Here is a 24635-nt window from a genome sequence, read left to right as displayed (position 1 = left end):
GTATATATATATATATATATATATATACATACACACACACACACACTGTATGTATGTATATATATATATATATATATATATATATTATATATATACAGACCCATACATACACACGCATATAATATATATATTACATATACCTATATAATATATATATATATATATATATATATATATTATATATATACACACACACACACACTGTATGTATATATATTTATTAACTATATATATATATATATATATATATATACACACACACACACATATACAGACACACGCATATAATATATTACATATACCTATATTTATAATTATATATATATATATATATATACGGTATATATGTGTACACACATAAATACATATACATACATAGTAATATATATATATATATATATATATATATATATATATATATATATATATATATAAAATATACAATAGAAAAAAACAGAATGAAACAGGGGTTCCCTTGCTGGTTTCCCACGCTGGTACTAACCTGACTTCAAACCGTACTGGCAGCACCTTTACAATGTGAACAGGTGCGTATCTGGATGGTGTATAAATATGAGACAAAAAAGACCAGCCGCACACTGTGAAAAAAACAATATAAATTCTACCTTATAACATAAATGGAGGGATTTAGAATATTATAATGGCCATTGTAATACCTGCCCAGCCCCCCTTCACGGCAACCTCCTTTGCTGGGTCCTACACTACACCGCATCTTCTCTGGGCTTTAAAAACCTACAAGATTGTGTGTGTATGTATATATATATATATATATATATATATATATATATATATATATATATATATATATATATATATATATATATATATGTATATGTATGTATGTGTGTGTGTGTGTGTGTGTGTGTGTATGTGTGTATGTATACATACATATATACACACAGGCACACACGTTACGGTATATACACACACACACGACAGAAATGTAATTTCGCTTTTCTCTGCAATTGGAAGTGAGATAATAAGCATTTAAAATTGCTGAAATAACATCAATTTGAGATTATGGTTTCTAAAATGTGTGTATTTTGCAGTTGTTTACATTAAACAAAAAAAATGAAATTCAGGTATGGCATTCTATTATTACAACAGACTATAATCAAATATTTTTCCCCAAAACGTTTCATTGTTCTATATTGTTTTGGATACAGAGCAGCCGGTATCTAATCTCGCAATCTGTGGCAATGCTCAGTCAGAAGGGGGTGTTGTTAGCTGTGTCGGAGCTGCGTTATCACGCGTTATTTCCCACCATCCGTGCTGTCATGCATCAGACATTCACATGAGCATTATTACCTGCACAGATACCCCTCTTTGATGAGGATGCTGGGGGAAATCAGAGGCAGTAAAGTTTGAATGTTATCGTGCAGACGGGAAGTGTGCAGCCCGCATCATGGTGGGAGATCTCACTGCTGCCCGGGGGGGGGGGGCATTTTTATTGTGCTTGTGTAGAAAATCTGCATTTCTGGGATGTAATCTGCTTTTCACAGTGTAGGATGTAGTATCCCTGCACTGCAGCATGTGTACAGGCTTTCCTGAAGACAAAGGATGTGAAATGTCTCGGGTCAGTAAGGAGTTATTTTTTTGCACACCCGCGCACAATGCTTTTGTTTCAGCTGCTGACATTTCCTTCCTGGCAAAGCTCAGCCCCGCACTGCAGGGTCACGTGACGTGCGCTCAGGCCTGCAACACAGAGGATGACGTCACTCCATTACTGGCCGCTATCAGCCGCTACACTGATCCGCAGCACACAATCCTGTGTGCGCACAACGAGGTTTTTGCTGCAGATTTGGTGCAGTTTATTGCTCAAATCTGCATGTCTATCCTTATTCCAGCAAAATCAATGACAATTCTTGTTGCATCTTTTTTCCTTGCGGTTTTGAGTGCAGAAAAAAAATCTGCTACGTCAATTGTTGGTGCGTTTTTTCCTGGGGTTTTTAGCTTTTCCAGGCATTGATTTAACAAAAAAAAAAAGGCATGGAAAAAAAACACATGCTTCTCTTTACTACTTAACACTGGGATCATTCGATTGCTTGTGCCATACATAGCAGTGCATGAGCACTGCTATGTATAGCGAAAATCACAATCTACTATGATTGATGACCTAACTGCCAGCTATCATAGAAGAATTGTGAAGGTCTTTTAATAATAATAAACTTTATTTTTATGTAGCGCTAACATATTCCGCAGCGCTTTCCATACATGATCACTGCCCCATTGGGGCTCACAATCTAAATTCCTTATCTGTATGGCTTTGGAGTGTTGGAGGAAACCCATACAAACTCCTTGCAGGTGTTATCCTTGGTGGGATTTGAACCCAGGACCCCAGCGTTGTAAGGCTGCAGTGCTAACCACTGAGCCACGATGGCTGTCATGGCAATCCAACGGTGCCCCATGATGACATCACGAGAGCGCCAATGAGCACATAGAATCATAGAATCATCGATGCATGTTAAATGCCACGGTCAGAGATTAGCAATGGGATTATTTAACAGACATATGTCATGAAGGGGTTAATGAATCACGAGCATCTGACTCCAGCAAAGCTCCTCATTAAGGGCGCTTTCACACTTGCGTTGAACGGCATCTGTTGCATTGCATATAGTGGCACAACGGATGCAACGGATCGTACAAAATAACGCAATCCGTTAGGGTTTTTTTTCTTTACTTTACACATCTGGGCATGTGCAGTTGTGTAAAGACGGTTGCGTTAACGGAATTTGTCAAATGACAGATTCTAATGGAATCCGCCACCATAGGTGTCCATTATAAAAACAACGGACGCCGATGGAATCCTGCAGGTTGCGTTTTTTTGACACTCCGCCAAGCGCAGAAAAACTGCTACATGCAGCGTTCCATCCGCCAGGCGGATGCAACGCAGCGTCGGCTAACGGATGCGCAACGCAAGGCCATCCGTTGCTATCCGTAGCTACTAGAAGTCCTTATCTCCCACCTGGATTATTGCAACCTCCTGCTCTCTGGCCTCCCTTCTAACAGTCTCGCACCCCTGCAATCTATTGTAAACTATGCTGCCCGGCTAATCCACCTGTCCCCCCGCTACTCCCCGACCTCTCCTCTCTGCCAATCCCTTCACTGGCTTCCCCATTGCCCAACGACTCCAGTTCAAAACCCTAACCATGACTTACAAAGCCATTCACAACCTGTCTCCTCCTTACATCTGTGACCTAGTCTCCTGGTACTTACCTGCACGTAACCTTCGATCCTCACAAGATCTCCTTCTCTACTCCTGTCTTATCTTCTCTTCTCACCATCGCATCCAAGACTTCTCCCGTGCCTCCCCATACTCTGGAATGCTCTGCCACAACACATCAGACTCTCGCCTACCTTGACAAGCTTCAAAAGGAACCTGAAGACCCACCTCTTCCGACAAGCCTACAACCTGTCGTAACCCTCAGCCTGATATAACGCCGCACAATCAGCTCTACCCTAACCTACCGTATCCTCACCTATCCCTTGTAGACTGTGAGCCCTCGCGGGCAGGGTCCTATCCTCCTGTACCAGTCTGTGCCTTGTACTGTTTATGATTATTGTACTTGTCCCTATTATGTATACCCTGTTGGGTTCCTACGCCATGGAATTGATGGCGCTATAATAATAAATAATAATAAGTCTATGAGGAATCAAACTGTTTCCTGCATCGGTTACCGTAATTCCTCAAGGCGGCGGATAGCAACGGATGCCGTTCAACGCAAGTGTGAAAGCGCCCTAAGACCCAATATTAACAACGCTGGTCTTGAAGAATCAGGGCCAGAGACCTCAGATGAATATCTGACATTTTTCCTGACACAAGCACATTTTTGTTAGATGGGCAGTATAGTGGCTCAGTGGTTAGCCTCTTGATTTGCAGCGGTGGGGTCCTGGGTTCAAATTCCACCATGGACAATATCTACAAGGAGATTGTTTCCTCCGGGTTTTCCCCGTTTCCTCCACACTCCAAAGACCATACTGATAGGGAATTTAGATTGTGAGCCCCAATGGGTACAGTGATGACAATGTATGTAAAGCGCTGCAGTGTATGATGGAGCTATATAAGCAAAGCATAATACAAAAAGTAATAGGTTCATCAAAGTTCTACTTTTTAAAATGTACATTTCTTTTTTTTTTTTTTCCCCCCCCAAAGATAAATCCATGGAAGGGGAAATGTCAAATACATACAGTTGTATGCTTATATTATAACATGTAAATGTCAATAAATCTTCCAGATGTATACCTCCGACAATACAATACAAATGAGGGCAAAAAAGCTTTACAATAGGGATACATTTACAGTTCGGGGTTCGTACCGGACACCTGGTCAGTGTTTGGGTACTGTTTGTATGCTAAAAAACTTTGTTGAAAGGCTGCAACGCAGGCAATCAACAAGCTTTTTGGCATGGGGAAGATGCATATACGCTGCTGTGAATATTAAATAAAAAAATGGGGTGGGGTCCCCCCATTTATTCATAACCAGTGCAGCCCTTAGCTATCTGCTTTACCTTGACTGGTTATCAAAACTAGATAGGATATCCTTTGCTGGTTTTTAATTATTTAAACTTTAAAAAAAATTGTGTGTTTTGATAATCAGCCAAGGTAAAACAGACAGCTAGGAGCTGGTATTATGAGGCTGGGAAGGCCCATGTTTATTTGGCCCTTCCCAGCCTAAATATCGTAGCCCGCAACTGCCAAATTTAATAGATGCACCAATTCTGACACTTTGCCCAGCTCTTCCACATTGCCCTGATGTGGTGGAAATCGGGGTAATACTTTTGGGGTTGATGTCAGCTGTGAATTGACAGCTGACATCAAGCCCAGGGGTCAGTAATGGAGAGGAGTCTATCATACACCCTCATTACTAACCCAATAAGTAGAGTTAAAAAAAAAAGTAAAATAATACACGTCTTTTTTTTTTTTTTTAATGTATTCTTCATCCTCATTTGTTTGCAGGGCAATTTCCCCCACATCCTTTTGCAGCCATTATGACTATTTTACAGCACCAAAGTTCAGGTTACCATTGACTTAAACGGGGTTCAGGGTTCGCAGTCAATTTTGGGTCCCAAACCGAACTTTTAACCCGGCAAACCCGAAATTCTAAGGGTCCGCTCATCCTTAGGATTCATAGTATATGAAAAGATAAACAAATCTCTTAAAGCAAGATAGATACATTTTCAAACCAATTAAGAATGGTCTGAGTATGACCGGACGGAAATTGGACTAGAAAATGTGCCTATAAATTCAGAAAAAAAAAAATAATTAAAAAAGAAAAAATGAAAACAATAATATAACATAAAACCTGATTTAATCAATAGGTCACTTTCTGAGGATGGCTTCCCTTTCAGATGACTATATTTGAAATTGGGCAAATTGCGAGATTGGCTACATGTGATCACCCAAGTAGCGGACGAGCATAGGACCTACGCGTTTATAGTACATAGTCCCATTCTCACACCACTTCCTCATCTCGCCCCCTGTCTGTCGGTGTCCCCCAAGGTTCAGTTCTTGGACCCCTGCTGTTCTCCATCTACACCTTCGGCCTGGGACAGCTCATAGAGTCCCACGGCTTCCAGTATTTTCTCTATGCCGATGACACACAGATCTACCCCTCTGGACCTGACATTACCTCTCTACTAACCAAAATCCCACAATGTCTGTCTGCTAGCTCATCCTTCTTCTCTGCGCAATTCCTAAAACTTACCATGGAGAAAACAGAGTTTATTGTCTTTCCTCTTCCTCACTCATCTCCTCCAACAAGCCTTTCCATCAAACTTGATGGCTGCCCACTCTTCCCAGTCTCACAAGTTGCCTTGGAGTAACCCTCGACTCTGCTCTATCCTTCAAGCCGCACATCCAAGCCCTCTTCACCTCATGCAGACTACAACTCAAAAATATCTCCCGGATCCGTGATTTCCTTAACCAACAATCAGCAAAAAAATTAGTGCATGCCCTCATCATCTCCCGCCTCGACTACTGCAACCTCCTGCTCTCTGGCCTCCCTTCCAACACTCTTGCACCCCTCCAATCTATCCTAAACTCTGCGGCCCGCTTAATCCACCTCTCCCCTCGCTATTCCCCGACCTCTCCTCTCTGCCAATCCCTTCACTGGCTTCCCATTGCCCAACGACTCCAGTTCAAAACATTAACCATGACCTACAAAGCCATCCACAACTTGTCTCCTCCTTACATCTGTGACCTAGTCTTTCGGTACTTACCTACACGTAACCTCCGATCCTCACAAGATCTCCTTCTCTACTCTTCTCTTATCTCCTCTTCCCACAATCGCGTACAAGATGTCTCCCGTGCCTCCCCCATACTCTGGAACGCTCTACCTCAGCATATCAGACTCTCCCCTACCGTGGAAAGCTTCAAGAGGAACCTCAAGACCTACCTCTTCCGACAAGCCTACAACCTACAATAGCCCTCAGTCCAGTACACCACTGCACAACCAGCTCTGTCCTCACCTATTGTACCCTCACCCATCCCCTGTAGACTGTGAGCCCTCGCGGGCAGGGTCCTCCCTCCTCCTGTACCAGTCTGTTTTGTATTGTTAATGATTGTTGTACGTATACCCTCTTTCACTTGTAAAGCGCCATGGAATAAATGGCGCTATAATAATAATAAATAATAATAGTTGAAAATACGGTCGTCTGAAGGAGCTATATGAGGTTATTCTCATCTCAGATGTTGATGGTACTGCGGTGGTGAAAAGTGAGAGGATCAGGAAGATGGTTATTCAAATCCTTGAAGAACAATTTATTAAATCGTTTATAGTGCACAGTGATTGGAGGTAATTAGGCTGGTTTAGGTTTCAACAAATTATATGGTATAAAAATTAGTAAGGCATAATTCCTTAATTATTTTCATTAATTTGCTTGATTATTGCATAATTAATGGGGTTTAAATAAAGATTAAACAACAAATTAAATTTTAGAACTGCTTGTAGGTTTCTTTTCTAGGAAAAAGGGTGTAGTCTCCTAATATAAATGACAAATTATAATTATAATCGTGGCATCATTCTGAACAAGAACAAGCACATACACCGTCCTAACACTGCACACAACCAGTTATTACCTAAATCCCAGCTATATAGTGTTTTCACATTCACATTTGTTAGGTTTACTCACCCCGTAATGGGCTCCAGAACAGTGTCAGTCATTCAGAGGGGAAGAATAATGCTGCATTTCTTCCACAGACAGTACTAAGGACCAGGGGCATACACTGAAAGTGGAAGAAAAGTGATTCTGGCAGCTAAATAGGAAAGGGTTCTTTACAGTTAGAGCAGTCAGACTGTGGAATGCGACCACAAGAGGTAGTAATGGCAGATACTAGAACAGATTTTGAAAAAGGGCTGGATGATTTCCTCAGTACACACAACATAGTTATAAGTGATTTAGTGACAAAATGTAGAACTGGTGGAGGAAGGGTGAACTAGATGGACCTAGGTCTTTTTTCAACCTATGTAACAAACAAACAATACAGTAAACAACAGTGTTTCTCCAATATGGTTTCACTTGGGAAGTCCCACATCAGGAGTTGAGCGGCACAGATCTTCACATATCTGCCGAGGAGTCTATAAGTGTCCCAGCAGGTATGTGAAGACGGCACCACTCGCCTCCTAAGGCTATGTGCGCACACTGCGGTTTTTTTATGTTGCATTTTTGGCCGCTAAAAACGCATAAAAACGCGCAAAAAACGCACCAGTAAAAACGCATGCATTTTTGGTGCGTTTTGCTGCGTTTTTTATCTCTGCATTTTTCTGCGTTTTTCAATGCATTGCATGGGGGGTAAAGGCAGAAAAACGCAGGAAAGAATTGACATGTCCATTTTTTTTATTATTTTTTTTTTTTTTTTTTAAAAAAGTTGTGTGCGGACAGCAAAAATGAAAACTCATAGACTTTGCTGAGGAAGCAAAGTCATGCAGTTTTAAGAGCTAAAACGCACCCGATAAACGCACTGTGCGCACAAGGCCTAATGTGGAACTGATTGATACTGATGAACAACGCCTTTACAAAATAAATAACTAAAACAAACAGATTGGTCTTAAGATTTAAAGGGGTTTTTTGAGCTAAAACAAATATATTACTAAATCTGCACAAATTAGTTAATTGTGCAATTCAGTAATAGACAATTAGGGAATGTGCACACGCTGCAGAAATTTTTTGCATGAAATGTGCACCAAAAAACGCTCATGTTTTTAGTGCCTTTTTTTAGTGAAGGCCTAAAAAAAAAAACAGTAAAAAATGACCCAACAATTGAAATGCTGCAGATTTTTTTCTGCACCAAATCTGCATGGGAACAAAAAAGAAATGTGTGCACAGCGCTTCAGAGATCTCATAGACCTTGCTGGCTTCAGGATAGGCATGCAGATTTGTCAAAAATGTATCAAAAACTGCATAAACAATGCAATGCGTGCACAGGGCCTTAATCAGTGCCTGATCTTTAGTTACCGTACAAGATCTGGCCCCACGTCCCAGCAGGTCGTCTGACACAGAAGGCCGGGGCCACACGGGGCACTACTGCGATCCTCGCATGACACTCAGCTCATGCTGGCAGCACAGCAGGAACAGAGTGTCATGCAAGTGTCACAGCGACTGAGGTCCGATCATGCGATCGGACCTCAGCTGCGGGGGGCGGGCTGGCTCTGAGGAGGGGCGGACCAGCTCTGCGGAGGAGCAGGCAGGTGCTGCGGAAGGGCGGGAGGGATTTATCTCCCTCTCTCCTCCGTAGCCGGCTATTGCCATTCTTGCCCTGCACTCGCGGTACACCGGTGTAATGCGAGTGCAGTGCGATTTTTGTCTCACCCCATAGACTTGAAAGGGTGCAAAAGAACCAGGATCGCATTGCACCTGCAGCATGTGCAACTGTTTTCTCGGTCCGATTAGGGCTGAGAAAATAATCGCTCATGGGTGCTGGCACATAGGCTAATATTGGTCCGAGTGGAATGCGATGTTTTATCGCATCCCACTCGCTCCAATTTTCACACCATGTGTTTTAGGCCGAATAGTCAGAAGAGGGAACATATGTTGATTCACAATTAAGGGGGCCTGATTCAGCAGTTGTCCCATAATTACAACTTGTGTTCAATTACAAGTTAAGCTTTACCAATCAACAGGATAGGTAAAAAGGTCTGATCACTATTGGCCCCTCAGTGCCGACCCCCACTAATCCCAGAAGTTGAAAAAAATGTGACAAGAGCACGCCATGTGAAAAAACCCTGAAACCACAAATACTGAATACATGCCATTGGGACTAATCACAGTGTATATTAGGTAAAACCTTGGCTGAAATACAAGCAGGGTATTATTAAAAAACGGAATAAGCAGAAGCCTAACTAAAAAGAAACACTCCAGCGTTTGTTATTGCACCGCTGGAGTAACACTTTAAAGGTAAGTCCCCTTCCCCAGATCTTATACTCTCCTGTCACCGTCTTCATCTGTTTCCAGCGTCGCTCCAGTTGTTCTCCGTCAATTTGTGACCTACCGGCAGCTCCAGTGGGTCATAGAGCGCAACAGAGATCCCAACTCAGTACAAGTCTACGAGAGCCTCGGTCTGGCTCTCATAGAGTTACATTGAGAGCTTGAGACGTAACTTCTGACTAGTGAGAAGTCACAGTCACAAGATGGCGCCAAAAGAGGATGAAAATGTCAGAGGGTAAGAATAGTACAGGGGGCTTAGGCTGCTTTCACACATCAGTTTTTTGCCATCAGGCACCATCCGGCGAAAAAGCTGATGCGACGGATCCGGCGAAAAAAACGGATCAGTTGCATCAGTTTTTTCCATCAGTTCCTTCAGTTTTTTGACGGATCCGTTGTGATACTGCGCATGCTCAGTTCAAAAAACTGTATCCGGCGGCCGTATCCGTTTTTTTTTTGCCGCATTACGCCGGATCTGGCGTCCATAGGGTTCCATTATAAAACACGCCGTACGGCACTGGAGACAAAAAACGTTCCTCTCAGCGTTCCATCAGGCCACCGGACAAGCAAATTTTGCCAGATGGAAAGCCGGTTGGAACGCAAGGCCATCTGGCACAATCCGGCGCTAATAGAAGTCTATGGAGGAAAAAACGAATTCGGCGTCAACAGACACCAGATCCGTTTTTTGAGGTTTTTGCAGGATTGTGCCTGATGGCAAAAAACTGATGTGTGAAAGCAGCCTTGGATTTAAAGTGCCACTCACTACAGCGGCAAAAAAAAAAGAAGAAACAGCTGGAGTGGAGCCTTAAAGGGGTACTCTATAACAACTTATCACCTATGCACTGAGGAAATAGAAACTATTTAATGCATAAAATAAATTGCAGGAACTAAATTAGCATTACCAAAAACTATAGCAATAAATAAAAATTATTTCTTTACCAAACTCTTGTGCCTGAATCTGTCAGCAGTATCCTGACTACAGGTTTAAAAGCAAATGTGACATCGGTAAAGAGTCTGTTGTTTAAATCAGATTTTTATGTATATATATATATATATATATATACTAGCTGTACTACCCGGCTTCGCCCGGGTTAATAACTGTTGTTAACAAAATAGAATGTATTAACATTCCCGGGATAGAATGTATAAATAGAATGTATTAACGCCCGGGATAGTAACTGTCTCTCTGTTTCTCTCCTATTCTCTGTCTGTCTCCCCCTCTGTATATATCTCTCTGTCTCTCTCGCTCTCTCTCTTTGTCTGTCTGTCTCTTTCCCTGTCTGTCTCTGACTGTCTCTGTCTCTTTCTCCATCTGTCTCCGTCTCTTTCCGTCTGTCTATCTCTTTCTCTGTCTATCTATCTCTGTCACTTTCCCTGTCTGTCTCTTTCCCTCTTTCCCTCTGTCTATTTCCCGGTGTCTGTCTCTTTACCTGTCTTTGTCGGTCTCTTACCCTGTCTGGCTCTTTCCCTTTTTTTCAGTGTCTGTCTGTTTCCCTGTGTCTGTCTCTATCTCTTTGTCTGTGTCTGTCTGTCTCTTACCCTGTCTATGTCTGTTTCTTACCCTTTCTGTGTCTGCCTCTTTCCCTGTCTGTGTCTGTCTCTTTCCCTGGCTGCATTGTGACACGCCAACATTCCATATAAGGGCGTGGCTGCGCATTCTTCTGAAGTTCTGGCTGCACTGTGGCTCCCAGCTCCATTCGCTTTAATGGAGGCAGGTTTTTTGGTGAATAACTGTAAAGCGCAGGGTTAAAATTTCCCCTCAAAACATAGCCTATGACACTCTTGGGGTCCAGAAGTCTGAGCGTGCAAAATGTTGTGGCTGTAGCTGCAACGGTGCAGATGCCAATCCCGGACATACACACACACACATACACACATACACACACACACACACACACATAAATACACACATTCAGCTTTATATATTATATATTATATATATATATATACAGTATATATATATTCAAAGGTTTTATGGACTGATTAAATGAGAGTGACTCTTGATGGGCCAGAGGCTGGATCAGTAAAGGGCAGAGAGCTCCACTCAGACTCAGACACCAGCAAGGTGGAGGTGGGGTACTGGTATGGGCTGGTATCATCAAAGATGAACTTGTGGGACCTTTTCGGGTTGAGGATGGAGTGAAGCTCAACTCCCAGACCTACTGCCAGTTTCTGGAAGACAACTTCTTCAAGCAGTGGTACAGGAAGAAGTCGTTCAAGAAAAACATGATTTTCATGCAGGACAATGCTCCATCACATGCATCCAACTACTCCACAGCGTTGCTGGCCAGTAAAGGTCTAAAAGATGAAAAAATATTGCCATGGCCCCCTTGTTCACCTGATCCGAACCCCATAGAGAACCTGTGGTCCCTCATAAAATGTGTGATCTATATGAAGGGAAAACAGTCCACCTCTCGGATCAGTGCCTGGAGGCTGTGGTGGCTGCTGCACGCAATGTTGATCGTAAACAGATCAAGCAACTGACAGAATATATGGATGGTCGGCTGTTGAGTGTCATCAGAAAGAAAGGTGGCTATATTGGTCACTAATTTTTTGGGGTTTGTTTTTGCAAATGTTGTGCAGTTATATTGGTTTACCTGGTCAAAATAAACAAGTGAGATGGGAATATATTTGGTTTTTAGTAAGTTGCCTAATAATTCTGCACAGTAATAGTCACCTGCACAAACAAATCTCCTCCTAAGATAGCCAAATCTAAAAAAAAAACCACTCCAACTTCCAAAAATATTAAGCTTTGATATTTATGAGTCTTTTGGGTTGATTGAGAATATAGTTGTTGATCAATAATTAAAAAAAATCCTCTAAAATGCAACTTGCCTAATAATTCTGCACACAGTGTACGCTGGCACAAAAATTGATTAAGTGTAAGTGACACGTGCCAAAAAGAAGTAGAGAATCTAATGATTAGAAGTATTAGTATCACTTGCGGGGCGGTATTTCCTGTACATAGCTGACATTAAGCTGCAGTGCATAAATGATGACACTGGTGTTACGAATATTGTCCACACACGGATATGCTCCCTTCAATCCCCACCCACATAGTGTCATATTTTTATCTATTGAATCAGTTGCTATGCTGCTGCCCAGGCAACAAGTTAGTGCTTGGTAGCTAAAGATGTACACATAAGACTTTGGCTCGCCTTGTAAATGTTACAATGTGGAATACCAGGATGAATGATTCATGAGTGTGTACACATACCAGTGATGGAGCAGAGATTCCCAGACAATACTGGATCTGGCTCTTTAAAACAATTTCAACTGCATTGTGAATGTAAAGGCCTTTTTAGGACCTAAAATGCTCCGAAAATAAACTACTTTCATAAAACTTTGACTGCAGAGATAATATACAAAAGTTCCTTTAATGGAGAACACATTTTCACAATGTTAGCACTAACAATTTTGCATAACGCCAGCTTTTGAGAGCGAACAAATGATTTCCCGGTGGCCGGCTAATGAGAGAGATCAGCTGATCGCTCACAGCAGCCGGCCGCCGGGTGATCAGCTGATCGCTCACAGAAGCCGGCCGCCAGGTGATCAGCTGATCGCTCACAGATGCCGGACGCCGGGTGATTAGCTGATCGCTCACAGATGCCGGACGCCGGGTGATTAGCTGATCGCTCACAGCAGCCGGCCGCCGGGTGATTAGCTGATCGCTCACAGCAGCCGGCCGCCGGGTGATTAGCTGATCGCTCACAGCAGCCGGCCGCCGGGTGATTAGCTGATCGCTCACAGAAGCCGGCCGCCGGGTGATTAGCTGATCGCTCACAGATGCCGGCCGCCGGGTGATCAGCTGATCACTCACAGAAGCCGGACGCCGGGTGATTAGCTGATCGCTCACAGAAGTCGGCCGCCGGGTGATTAGCTGATCGCTCACAGAAGCCGGCCGCCGGGTGATTAGCTGATCGCTCACAGCAGCCGGCCGCCGGGTGATCAGCTGATCGCTCACAGAAGCCGGACGCCGGGTGATTAGCTGATCGCTCACAGAAGTCGGCCGCTGGGTGATTAGCTGATCGCTCACAGAAGTCGGCCGCTGGGTGATTAGCTGATCGCTCACAGAAGCCGGCCGCCGGGTGATTAGCTGATCGCTCACAGCAGCTGGCCGCCGGGTGATCAGCTGATCGCTCACAGAAGCCGGACGCCGGGTGATTAGCTGATCGCTCACAGAAGTCGGCCGCTGGGTGATTAGCTGATCGCTCACAGAAGTCGGCCGCCGGGTGATTAGCTGATCGCTCACAGAAGCCGGCCGCCGGGTGATTAGCTGATCGCTCACAGAAGCCGGCCGCCGGGTGATTAGCTGATCGCTCACAGAAGCCGGCCGCCGGGTGATTAGCTGATCGCTCACAAAAGCCGGACGCCGGGTGATTAGCTGATCGCTCACAAAAGCCGGCCGCCGGGTGATCAGCTGATCGCTCACAGCAGCCGGCCGCCGGGTGATTAGCTGATCGCTCACAGCAGCCGGCGCCGCTGGGTGATTAGCTGATCGCTCACAGCAGCCGGCCCCTGGGTGATTAGCTGATCACTCACAGAAGGTGGCCGCCGGATGATTTGCTGATTGCTCACAGAAGCCGGCCGCCGGGTGATTAGCTGATCGCTTACAGAAGCCGGCCGCCGGGTGATCAGCTGATCGCTCACAGAAGCTGGCCGTCGGGTGATTAGCTGATCGCTCACAGAAGCCGGCCGCCGGGTGATCAGCTGATCGCTCACAGAAGGCGGCCGCTGGGTGATTAGCTGATTGCTCACAGCAGCCGACCGCCGGGTGATCAGCTGATCGCCCGGCGGCCGCCTTCGTTCGGTCGCCGAGAGAGAGCATGCGCAGCGGAATCAAAAGGATTCCACTGCTCAAAAAATGCTACATGCTGCGTTCCTGCCGCCCGACGGTCAGTAGTTCCACAACTGATCAGTCGGGCGGAGAATGAAACTTACATCATCAGTCACAATCCGCCGCTCATACAAGTCTATGGGAACAACGGAATCCGCCAAACGAATTCCATTGTTTACCAGAGCCGCGGATTTTGACTGATACAAATTGACGGAAATGTGAACCTAGCCTAAGCCTCACCTGGTAAAATGGGACGTGACGTACGTCGTGGATTCCAGGAGTACTGGAGTAAGAAGGTCTTCTTGTTCCCATCCTCAACACGCCAATCACTGGCTGAGGTGGGTCATCTCTGAGGGTTTAAATTAGTGAAGAATAGTGACGAGCGGACTCACAGCTGATCCCGAAGATCTGTTTCTTAAAATCTGGTTCTTGTCTCCATATAAGTCTATGGGGACCAGAATCCAGAGATTAAAAATGGTGGTAGAAGGGATAGGGGGATGGGTGCTCATTGTACTTACCGAGACTCCAGCACAGCTGTACACTGCTTACAGGCCGCCCATTCACTTCGCATTAAACCCATCACATTGGCACTGCTTTCCCCGCCCACCGGTGCCTGTGATTGGTTGCAGTCAGACGCGCCCCCACCCTGAGTGACAGCGTGTCAGATGATTGCTTCCAATCACAGATGCTACCTGCATCTATTGTGGTGGCAAATAAATACAATATTTGGCTTCGAGTTCCCCCGTATTATGATACCCAGCACCTCACAGGTGAACTCACCTGCGTCTCCTGGCAGAAAACCGCATTTTTATTTGCCAAGAGATGCAGATTTGGTGCTAACATTTTTTCACCATATTCCTGCACCCAATCTACACCTGGCAAATAAAATTGCATCACTACCGCATCATGCCTCATGCGGTTTTGATGCGGTTTTTCGCCAGGAGGTGTACTTTTGGTGCATAAATATGGTGTAAAAATGTCATCACCAAATTTGAATCTCTTGGCCCAAAAATGCAAAACAAACGTTTTTTTTCTGCCAGGAGGTGCAAATTTGGTGCTGAAATCTGATGCAGACATTTCAGCACCAAATTTGCATCTCCTGGCAGAAAACTGCCAAAATGCATCAAAACCTTTTTTTTCTTGCATTTTTGGGCCCAGAGATGCAAATTTGGTGATTACATTTTTATACCATATTCCTGCACCCAATCTACACTGCCTGGCAAAGAAACGCATCAAAAACGCATCAGGTATGATGTGGTATTGATGCGATTTTTTTTTTTTTTGCCAGGAAGTATAAAATAGGTGCAGGAATATGGTGTAAAATTTCAGCACCAAATCTGCAGCTCTTGGCAAAAAAATGCTGTTTTCTGCCAGGAGATGCAGGTCTGTGAACCTGAGTTTACTGAGGTCAGGTTACCTGCGGTCAGAGGTGGAGGACCATGAGAACCTCCCGCTGTGACCACAAATAACCTGAGTAACGTCACTGCTGATGCCACCGCACCAGGGCAACCGGGAAGAGTCGGGTAAAGCGCCGGGCTTGTCGCATCTAATAGATGCGACAATCCCAGGTGGCTGCAGGCTGCTTTTTTTAGGCTGGACCTCTCCAGCCTCAGAATACCAGCCCCCAGCTGTTTGGCTTTATCTTACCTGGGTATCAAAATTGGGGAGGGGACCGCACACTGTTTTTTTTTTTAATGTTTTATTTACATTTTTTTATTTTTTTTAAAAAAAGCCACATGTGGTTCCTCTTATTTTGATACACAGCCAAGATAAGCGCACGGCTGAGGGCTGCAGTCTGTAGCCGTATGCTTTATCTGTGCTGGGTATCATAATACGGGGGGACCTTAAGCCAAATATTGTATTTATTTATTTATTTTTATATCATGATAGTGACTTGCAGACAGCATCTGTGATTGGTTGCAGTTAGACGCTGTCTCACAGGCTGGGGGCGCGTCTGACTGCAACCAATCACAGATGCCAGGACGGCCTGTGGGTGGGGAAAGCAGTGCATATGGATGAGCAGTAATTAGCGGCCCAGGAAGTGAAGGAGAGGCCGAAAGAGCAATGTAAAGCCTCAATGGAGTCTCGGTAAGTCTGAAGCACTTGCTTAATTCTTATTTTCTTCATTTTTCCTTTATTTTAAATTTTTTTTAATTTCCCCAGTGCCAGAAGTATTCTTAAAGGGGCAGCCCGGGATTATTTGTCTTTTTTCTTTTTTAAATATGTGCTTAAAAACTAATAGGTAGGTAGCTGATAAACAGAGGCAATTACCTGCCTGTTGCACATGACCTCTCCTACCAGCGGTTCAGTTGCTCCACATCAATAGAGCAGCTCTTCTTCAGAACTGCTCTGTCGACTACTTACCACAGTTAGGCAGCGGGGAGCCGGCTGTGAATCAGCATGATATCAACAGCCGCACCCTATTAACACAGCAGAGCGGATAAAAAGCGTTGTGACATCAATACAAGCAACTGGATCGCCGCCTGGAGCGAAATGAGAATGCTTTGTGTTAGCGGAGAATGGCTCTAAAGCACAACTAGCAGGTAGTTAGCAACTACCTGCCTGTTAGTTCTTAGGCTATGTGCGCACTAGAAAGTGCCTTTTTCTTAAGAAAAATCCGGACCCTCTTAAAGAAACCAGCACCCGCGATACAAAAACGCACCAAAACCGCAGGGAAATCCACGTGCGCTTTTACCGCGGGTTTACTGCGGATTTTCCGCAGGTTGGTCCCTGCAGATTTTTACCATTATCTATGGCAAAAACTGCGGAAAAAAAGTGACATGCTCATTATTTCCGCAGCGGAAAATCCACAGGTAAATCTGCGGGCATAAAAAAACGCAGTGTGCGCACAGCCTTTTTTAAAACCAATAGGATTTGCTGGGGAATGACTGCAACAATGTTAGACACATTTTCTGCAGCAATTCCGCGGTAAATCCGCAGCGTGCGCACAGGGCCTTAGGCACAGTTTAAAAAAAAAAAAAAAAATACTGGATATGCCCTTTAAAAAAATTGTCAGCCATTTAATGCTGTCTGTACCAAAGACAGTATGAAATCTAGACAGACGCTGCTAGCCAGTTCCCTCTGGCTTCTCATCTCCCATCTTTTACTGATTGATTGACAGGTCCTTATTTACACTAATGAAGAGACCTGTCATTGGAAGGCAGAAACAGAGAGAGATTCCCAGCAAACGTTTGGGTACCTTGTCTGGTTAGTACCTAGTAGCACCCCCTTTGACAAGCATCACAGCTTGTAAACACTTTTTGTTGAAGCCAAGAGTCTTTAAACTCGTGTTTGAGGGATCTTCATCCATTCTTCCTTGAAAAAGTCTTCCAGATCTGTGAGATTCCTGGCTTGTCTTGCATGCACTGCTCTTTTGAGGTCTAGCCAGTCTGTGAGATTCCTGGCTCGTCTTCCAGTTCTGTGAGATTCCTGGCTCGTCTTCCAGTTCTGTGAGATTCCTGGCTCGTCTTCCAGTTCCTGGCTCGTCTTGCATGCTCTCCCCTTTTGAGGTCTAGCCACAGATTTTCAATGATGTTCAGATCAGGGGACTGTGAGAGTCGTTGTAAAACCTTCAACTTGTGTCTATTGTAGATTTTGATATGTTTAGGATCTGTCACGATCCTCTTATGGCTCTGCAAAGCCATTGTTTGTGCTTTGCTATCTGCATTCTCCAGGGTTAGATCCTGCGGGAGGAGCCTATTCCATTGGGTCTCATCCTGGGGTCACACTGCCCTTCTCTGGGGGCTGCTTCCCTCTGCACGCTGCCAGCAATAGTTCCTGCTCTGCAGCGTGTGCCTCTGGTAATTTAGTTGCTCTGATCCTGCCCACTACCCGTTACTCCATTCCCTGTCCTCCATCCCTCCTGCCCTACCTGATCTCCCTGACCTGCTCCCTGCCTTACTGTCCCTCCTCCCCTCCCACGTGTACTCCCGGCTTCCGACCACGGCTTGCTCTCTGACTACGGCTCTGTTCCCCTCCAACTCCAGATGATACTGCCTGGCTTCCGACCACGGCTTGCTTTCTGACTATGGCTCTGTTTATTCCTTTGTACCACCGTCCCCTCCCGGCAGTGACCTCGGCTTGTCTGACAACTCTATTGTGGCTCTGCATGGATGCTAGTGACCGCCAGTAGATAAGCGTCTAAGTACACTTAGAGGCATAACATTTCACCGCAGCGTTAGCTCCCCCTAGTGGTATCTCACAGGATCATTATCCATTTGTAGACATCCACATTCTGAATAGAAGAACAATTCAAATTGTCTCTTCATGGAGGAAGGAGACAAACTCTAGCGCCAGGTATTGGAAGTAGCAATCCTAAAGTCAAAAGTGACTCTTCAACACAGCCTTTTCATATGACCTAGATTTATGCCAGATCAGAACCTTAATTTGCAGACACAACTCCAGTTTGGTAAATCTTCCTGAAGGTCTTTTGCAGTGAAGCAGGGGTTCTGATTTACCTCTCTAGCAATCCTAAGAGTAAAGCGGGCTTTACACACTACGATATGCTAGCGATATCGAGAGTGTAAGCACCCGCCCTCGTCGTGTGTGCGATATCGTGTGATCGCTGCCGCAGCGAACATTATAGCTACGGCAGCGTCACACGCACTTACCTGGTCGTCGTCGTCGCTGTGACTGCCGAACAATCCCTCCCTCAAGGGGGAGGGACGTTCGGCATCACAGCGATGTCACCGCGACGTCACTAAGCGGCTGGCCAATCAAAGCGGAGGGGCGGAGATGAGCGGGACGTAACATCCCGCCCACCTCCCTCCTGCCGCATTGCGGCCGGCGGCAGGTAAGGAGACGTTCCTCGCTCCTGCGGTGTCACACACAGTGATGTGTGCTGCAGCAGGAGCGACGAACTACATCAATAATCAACCATTACCGATTTTTAGTTTTGGGACGACCTCTCCATGGTGAACGATTTTCACCATTTTTAAGGTCGCTGGTAAGTGTCACACGCTTCAATATCATTAATGACGCCGGATGTGAGTCACTAACAATGTGACCCCGACGAAAAAACATTAACGATATCGTAGCGTGTAAATCCCCCTTAACTATCATACGTTTTGGTGTAAAAAACCTGAAGTTGAAAAAAGGATGTCTCCTACAAATGGGTATTGATCCTAAACACATTTCAAAATCCACAATAGACGACTTCAAAAGGTGCAAGCCAAAAGGTTTTACAATGGCTCTCACAGTCCCCTGATCTGAATATCATTGAAAATCTGTGACTAAACCTCAAAAGGGGAGAGCATGCAAGACGAGCCAGGAACTGGAAGACAAGCCAGGAATCTCACAGAACTGGAAGACGAGCCAGGAATATCACAGAACTGGAAGACGAGCCAGGAATCTCACAAAAATGGAAGACGAGCCAGGAATCTCACAAAAATGGAAGACGAGCCAGGAATCTCACAAAAATGGAAGACGAGCCAGGAATCTCACAAAAATGGAAGACGAGCCAGGAATCTTACAGAAATGGAAGACGAGTGAGGAATTTCACAGAACTGGAAGACAAGCCAGGAATCTCACAGAACTGGAATACTTTTCCAAGGAGGAGTGGATGAAAATCCCTCAAACAAGGATTGAAAGACTTGGCTACTACAAAAAGCATTTATAACCTGTGAAACTTACCAAAGGGGGCGCTACTAGGTACTAACCATGCAGGGTACCCAAACGGCATCAACCCATTTTCCTTTTGTTAATTTAAAAATGTATAAGATGAAAGTAATTTTTTTGCCTAAAACACAAAGGTGTCATCTTTAACTTTATGTCTTTTAGAGATCATTTCATCTTAAACTTGCTAAATTGTTATTATTTACAGTAATTTTGACCAGGGGTGCCCAAACTTTTGCATGCCACTGTAGATAGATAGATAGATAGATAGAGGGATAGATAGATAGATAGAGGGATAGATAGATAGCTATAGAGATAGAGAGAGATATAGGAGAGATAGATAGATATAGAGGGATAGACAGATATAGAGGGACAGATAGATGTAGAGGGGTAGATAGATAGATAGATATAGAGGGATAGATAGATATAGAGGGCTAGATAGATAGATATAGAGGGCTAGATAGATATAGAGGGATAGATAGATAGATATAGAGGGATAGATAGATATAGAGGGATAGATAGATAGAGGGATAGATAGATAGAGGGATGGATAGATAGATAGATAGATAGATAGAGGGATAGATAGATAGATAGATAGAGGGATAGATAGAGGGATAGATAAAGGGATAGATAGATAGAGGGATAGATAGAGGGATAGATAGATAGATAGATAGATAGAGGGATAGATAGATAGATAGATAGAGGGATAGATAGAGGGATAGATAGAGGGATAGATAGATAGATAGATAGATAGATAGAGGGATAGATAGAGGGATAGATAGATAGATAGATAGAGGGATAGATAGATAGATAGATAGATAGATAGATAGAGGGATAGATAGATAGAGGGATAGATAGATAGATAGAGGGATAGATAGATAGATAGATAGATAGAGGGATAGATAGATAGATAGATAGATAGAGGGATAGATAGATAGATAGATAGATAGAGGGATAGATAGATAGATAGATAGATAGATAGATAGATAGATAGATAGATAGATAGATACAGTTAGGTCCAGAAATATTTGGACAGTGACACAAGTTTTGTTATTTTAGCTGTTTACAAAAACATGTTCAGAAATACAATTATATATATAATATGGGCTGAAAGTGCACACTCCCAGCTGCAATATGAGAGTTTTCACATCCAAATCGGAGAAAGGGTTTAGGAATCATAGCTCTGTAATGCATAGCCTCCTTTTTTTCAAGGGACCAAAAGTAATTGGACAAGGGACTCTAAGGGCTGCAATTAACTCTGAAGGCTTCTCCCTCGTTAACCTGTAATCAATGAAGTAGTTAAAAGGTCTGGGGTTGATTACAGGTGTGTGGTTTTGCATTTGGAAGCTGTTGCTGTGACCAGACAACATGCGGTCTAAGGAACTCTCAATTGAGGTGAAGCAGAACATCCTGAGCCTGAAAAAAAAGAAAAAATCCATCAGAGAGATAGCAGACATGCTTGGAGTAGCAAAATCAACAGTCGGGTACATTCTGAGAAAAAAGGAATTGACTGGTGAGCTTGGGAACTCAAAAAGGCCTGGGCGTCCACGGATGACAACAGTGGTGGATGATCGCCGCATACTTTCTTTGGTGAAGAAGAACCCGTTCACAACATCAGCTGAAGTCCAGAACACTCTCAGTGAAGTAGGTGTATCTGTCTCTAAGTCAACAGTAAAGAGAAGACTCCATGAAAGTAAATACAAAGGGTTCACATCTAGATGCAAACCATTCATCAATTCCAAAAATAGACAGGCCAGAGTTAAATTTGCTGAAAAACACCTCATGAAGCCAGCTCAGTTCTGGAAAAATATTCTATGGACAGATGAGCCAAAGATCAACCTGTAACAGAATGATGGGAAGAAAAAAGTTTGGAGAAGAAAGGGAACGGCACATGATCCAAGGCACACCACATCCTCTGTAAAACATGGTGGAGGCAACGTGATGGCATGGGCATGCATGGCTTTCAATGGCACTGGGTCACTTGTGTTTATTGATGACATAACAGCAGACAAGAGTAGCCGGATGAATTCTGAAGTGTACCGGGATATACTTTCAACCCAGATTCAGCCAAATGCCGCAAAGTTGATCGGACGGCGCTTCATAGTACAGATGGACAATGACCCCAAGCATACAGCCAAAGCTACCCAGGAGTTCATGAGTGCAAAAAAGTAGAACATTCTGCAATGGCCAAGTCAATCACCAGATCTTAACCCAATTGAGCATGCATTTCACTTGCTCAAATCCAGACTTAAGACGGAAAGACCCACAAACAAGCAAGACCTGAAGGCTGCGGCTGTAAAGGCCTGGAAAAGCATTAAGAAGGAGGAAACCCAGCGTTTGGTGATGTCCATGGGTTCCAGACTTAAGGCAGTGATTGCCTCCAAAGTATTCGCAACAAAATATTGAAAATAAAAATATTTTGTTTGGGTTTGGTTTATTTGTCCAATTACTTTTGACCTCCTAAAATGTGGAGTGTTTGTAAAGAAATGTGACAATTCCTACAATTTCTATCAGATATTTTTGTTCAAACCTTCAAATTAAACGTTACAATCTGCACTTGAATTCTGTTGTAGAGATTTCATTTCAAATCCAATGTGGTGGCATGCAGAGCCCAACTCGCCAAAATTGTGTCACTGTCCAAATATTTCTGGACCTAACTGTAGAGGGATAGATAGATAAATACATAGATATAGAGGGATAGATAGATAGATAGATAGATAGATAGAGGGATAGATAGATAGATAGATAGATATAGAGGGATAGATAGATAGATAGATAGATAGAGGGATAGATAGATAGATAGATAGATAGATATAGAGGGATAGATAGATAGATAGATAGATAGATAGATAGATAGATAGATATAGAGGGATAGATAGATAGATAGATAGATAGATAGATATAGAGGGATAGATAGATAGATAGATAGATAGATAGATAGATAGATAGAGGGATAGATAGATAGATAGATAGATATAGAGGGATAGATAGATAGATAGAGGGATAGATAGATAGATAGATAGATAGATAGATAGATGGATGGATGGATGGATAGATAGATAGAGGGATAGATAGATAGATAGATAGAAAGATAGATAGATAGATAGAGGGATAGATAGATAGATAGATAGATAGAGGGATAGATAGATAGATAGATAGATAGATAGATAGTGTTAAACTAATGTAACGCTCCTCATTGAGGAGACAAGGATGACCATCAACAAAGAAATTGAAACCGGTGGAGTCAACTAATGAGATCGTCATTTTTATAAGGCAGACTGAAAAATAAAACCAGGAACTAGCTGCTTTCTATAGAAAACACATCTACATTTCTGTAACTTTTTTTCTTCTAGTCTCCTGCATTGAATTGATCGTCTGTTATCGTAGTTGTTGCCATATGTGAAGTTTGGTCTTTTTCCAAATATCTAAACAGAGGGGACCAACAGTGAGGGGATTCAGGAGGCAAAACATACAAATATAGTATGGGTGAAAAAAAAAAAAAAGATGATAAACTATTGGAGGGGACAGGATATGGATGAAAGGGAGGGGAAGCAAATCTGAGAGCTTAGTTTTATATTATCAAATCAGTACATGAAGCAATAATCCCATAAAGCAAGAATCAATCTGACCTAAAATTGTAGCTGGTAACAAGAAGCACAGGACAGCAAGAACACTGTAAAACGTAATCATTAACGAGACCAAATAAGAGAAAAAGTCTCAAAAAAACAAAGAAATTCTCATTTCCAGAATAAAGCTATTGTACTTTAAACGGATACTTACAGCATTTTCTTCTTCAGCGAGTCCCAATAAACTCTAGTAACTGGCAGCTGTTTCTTGACCATGTGTTTCATGGGGGAGGACACAACCCCTCTACAACATGAAAATAGAAATCTACAGATGAATTAAGGCAACTGGTGGATGAATTAGAAGAGTCTTATATAGGTATGAAAACTTTGTATGAGAACTTGGAGGCAAAATATCTCATGACATATCTTTTGGGTAAGATGGTTTGCCCACTGCAGATAGTTCATCACCAAATTTGCACCTCCTGGCAGAAAATGGCGTCAAAACCCAATCTGCACCTCCTGACAAAAAGTCGAATTACTATCGCATCAAAATTGCATGGTGTTTTAATATGTTTTTTTTTTCTTTTTGCCAGGAGGTGTAGATTGAGTGCAGGAATATCGTGTAGAAAGTTCAGCAAAAAATCTGCATCTCTTGGCAAAAACATTTGCGGTTTTCTGCCAGGGGATGAAAGTCTGTGAACTCAGTGACCGAGGTGAGGTCACTCAGTTCAATGAGGTCACCGGTGGAGGACCGTTGAAATCTCCAGCTGTAACTGTAAATAACCTGAGTGACGTCCCCGCTCATTGCTACGGCTAACTCATTCTCTGTCTGAAGCCCACAGCGGAAAGTCACGTTTTGTACTCGCGCGCGGTCACTTCGTGTGGATTACGTCGGACCTGGGTTTTTTGGGGGTTAATAAAGGGGTGAAAAAGGGTGTGTGTATTTTATTTCAAATAAAGAATTTTTTCAGTGTTTGTTTATTTGTTTTTACTTACAGATTAGAAATGGAGGCGTCTCAGACGCCTCCCATTACTAATCTAGGGCTTAGTGAAAGCTGTGAGCTATTATTAACCCCTTATTACCCCGACTGCCACCACACCAGGGCAATCGGGATGAACTGGATAAAGTTCCGAGATTGTCGCATCTAATGAATGCAACAATGCTGGTCGGCTGCAGGCTGC

The 24635-nt window shown here is 43.5% G+C and overlaps 1 protein-coding gene across 2 annotated transcripts in view; it reads right to left on the bottom strand.

Moving 5' to 3' along the window:
* The window catches only part of LOC142251419 (uncharacterized), a 220138-nt gene extending 196382 nt beyond the window's left edge, over window positions 1-23756 (bottom strand). Inside the window, exon 1 of one of the 2 annotated variants that reach the window (XM_075324199.1) lies at window positions 23668-23756. The gene's annotated coding sequence lies outside the window, so the exon portion shown is untranslated. Of the gene's footprint in view, window positions 1-1326; window positions 1399-23667 lie in introns of those variants that run through there. The other variant, XM_075324198.1, reaches the window with a different exon arrangement.
* Between the last annotated feature and the right edge of the window lie 879 nt (window positions 23757-24635).

This window comes from Anomaloglossus baeobatrachus, chromosome 9 (assembly GCF_048569485.1).
Source record: "Anomaloglossus baeobatrachus isolate aAnoBae1 chromosome 9, aAnoBae1.hap1, whole genome shotgun sequence".
Classification (NCBI taxonomy): domain Eukaryota; kingdom Metazoa; phylum Chordata; class Amphibia; order Anura; family Aromobatidae; genus Anomaloglossus; species Anomaloglossus baeobatrachus.
Note: the sequence above shows the minus strand (reverse complement) of the source record. Positions and strands in the feature narration are given on the sequence as shown.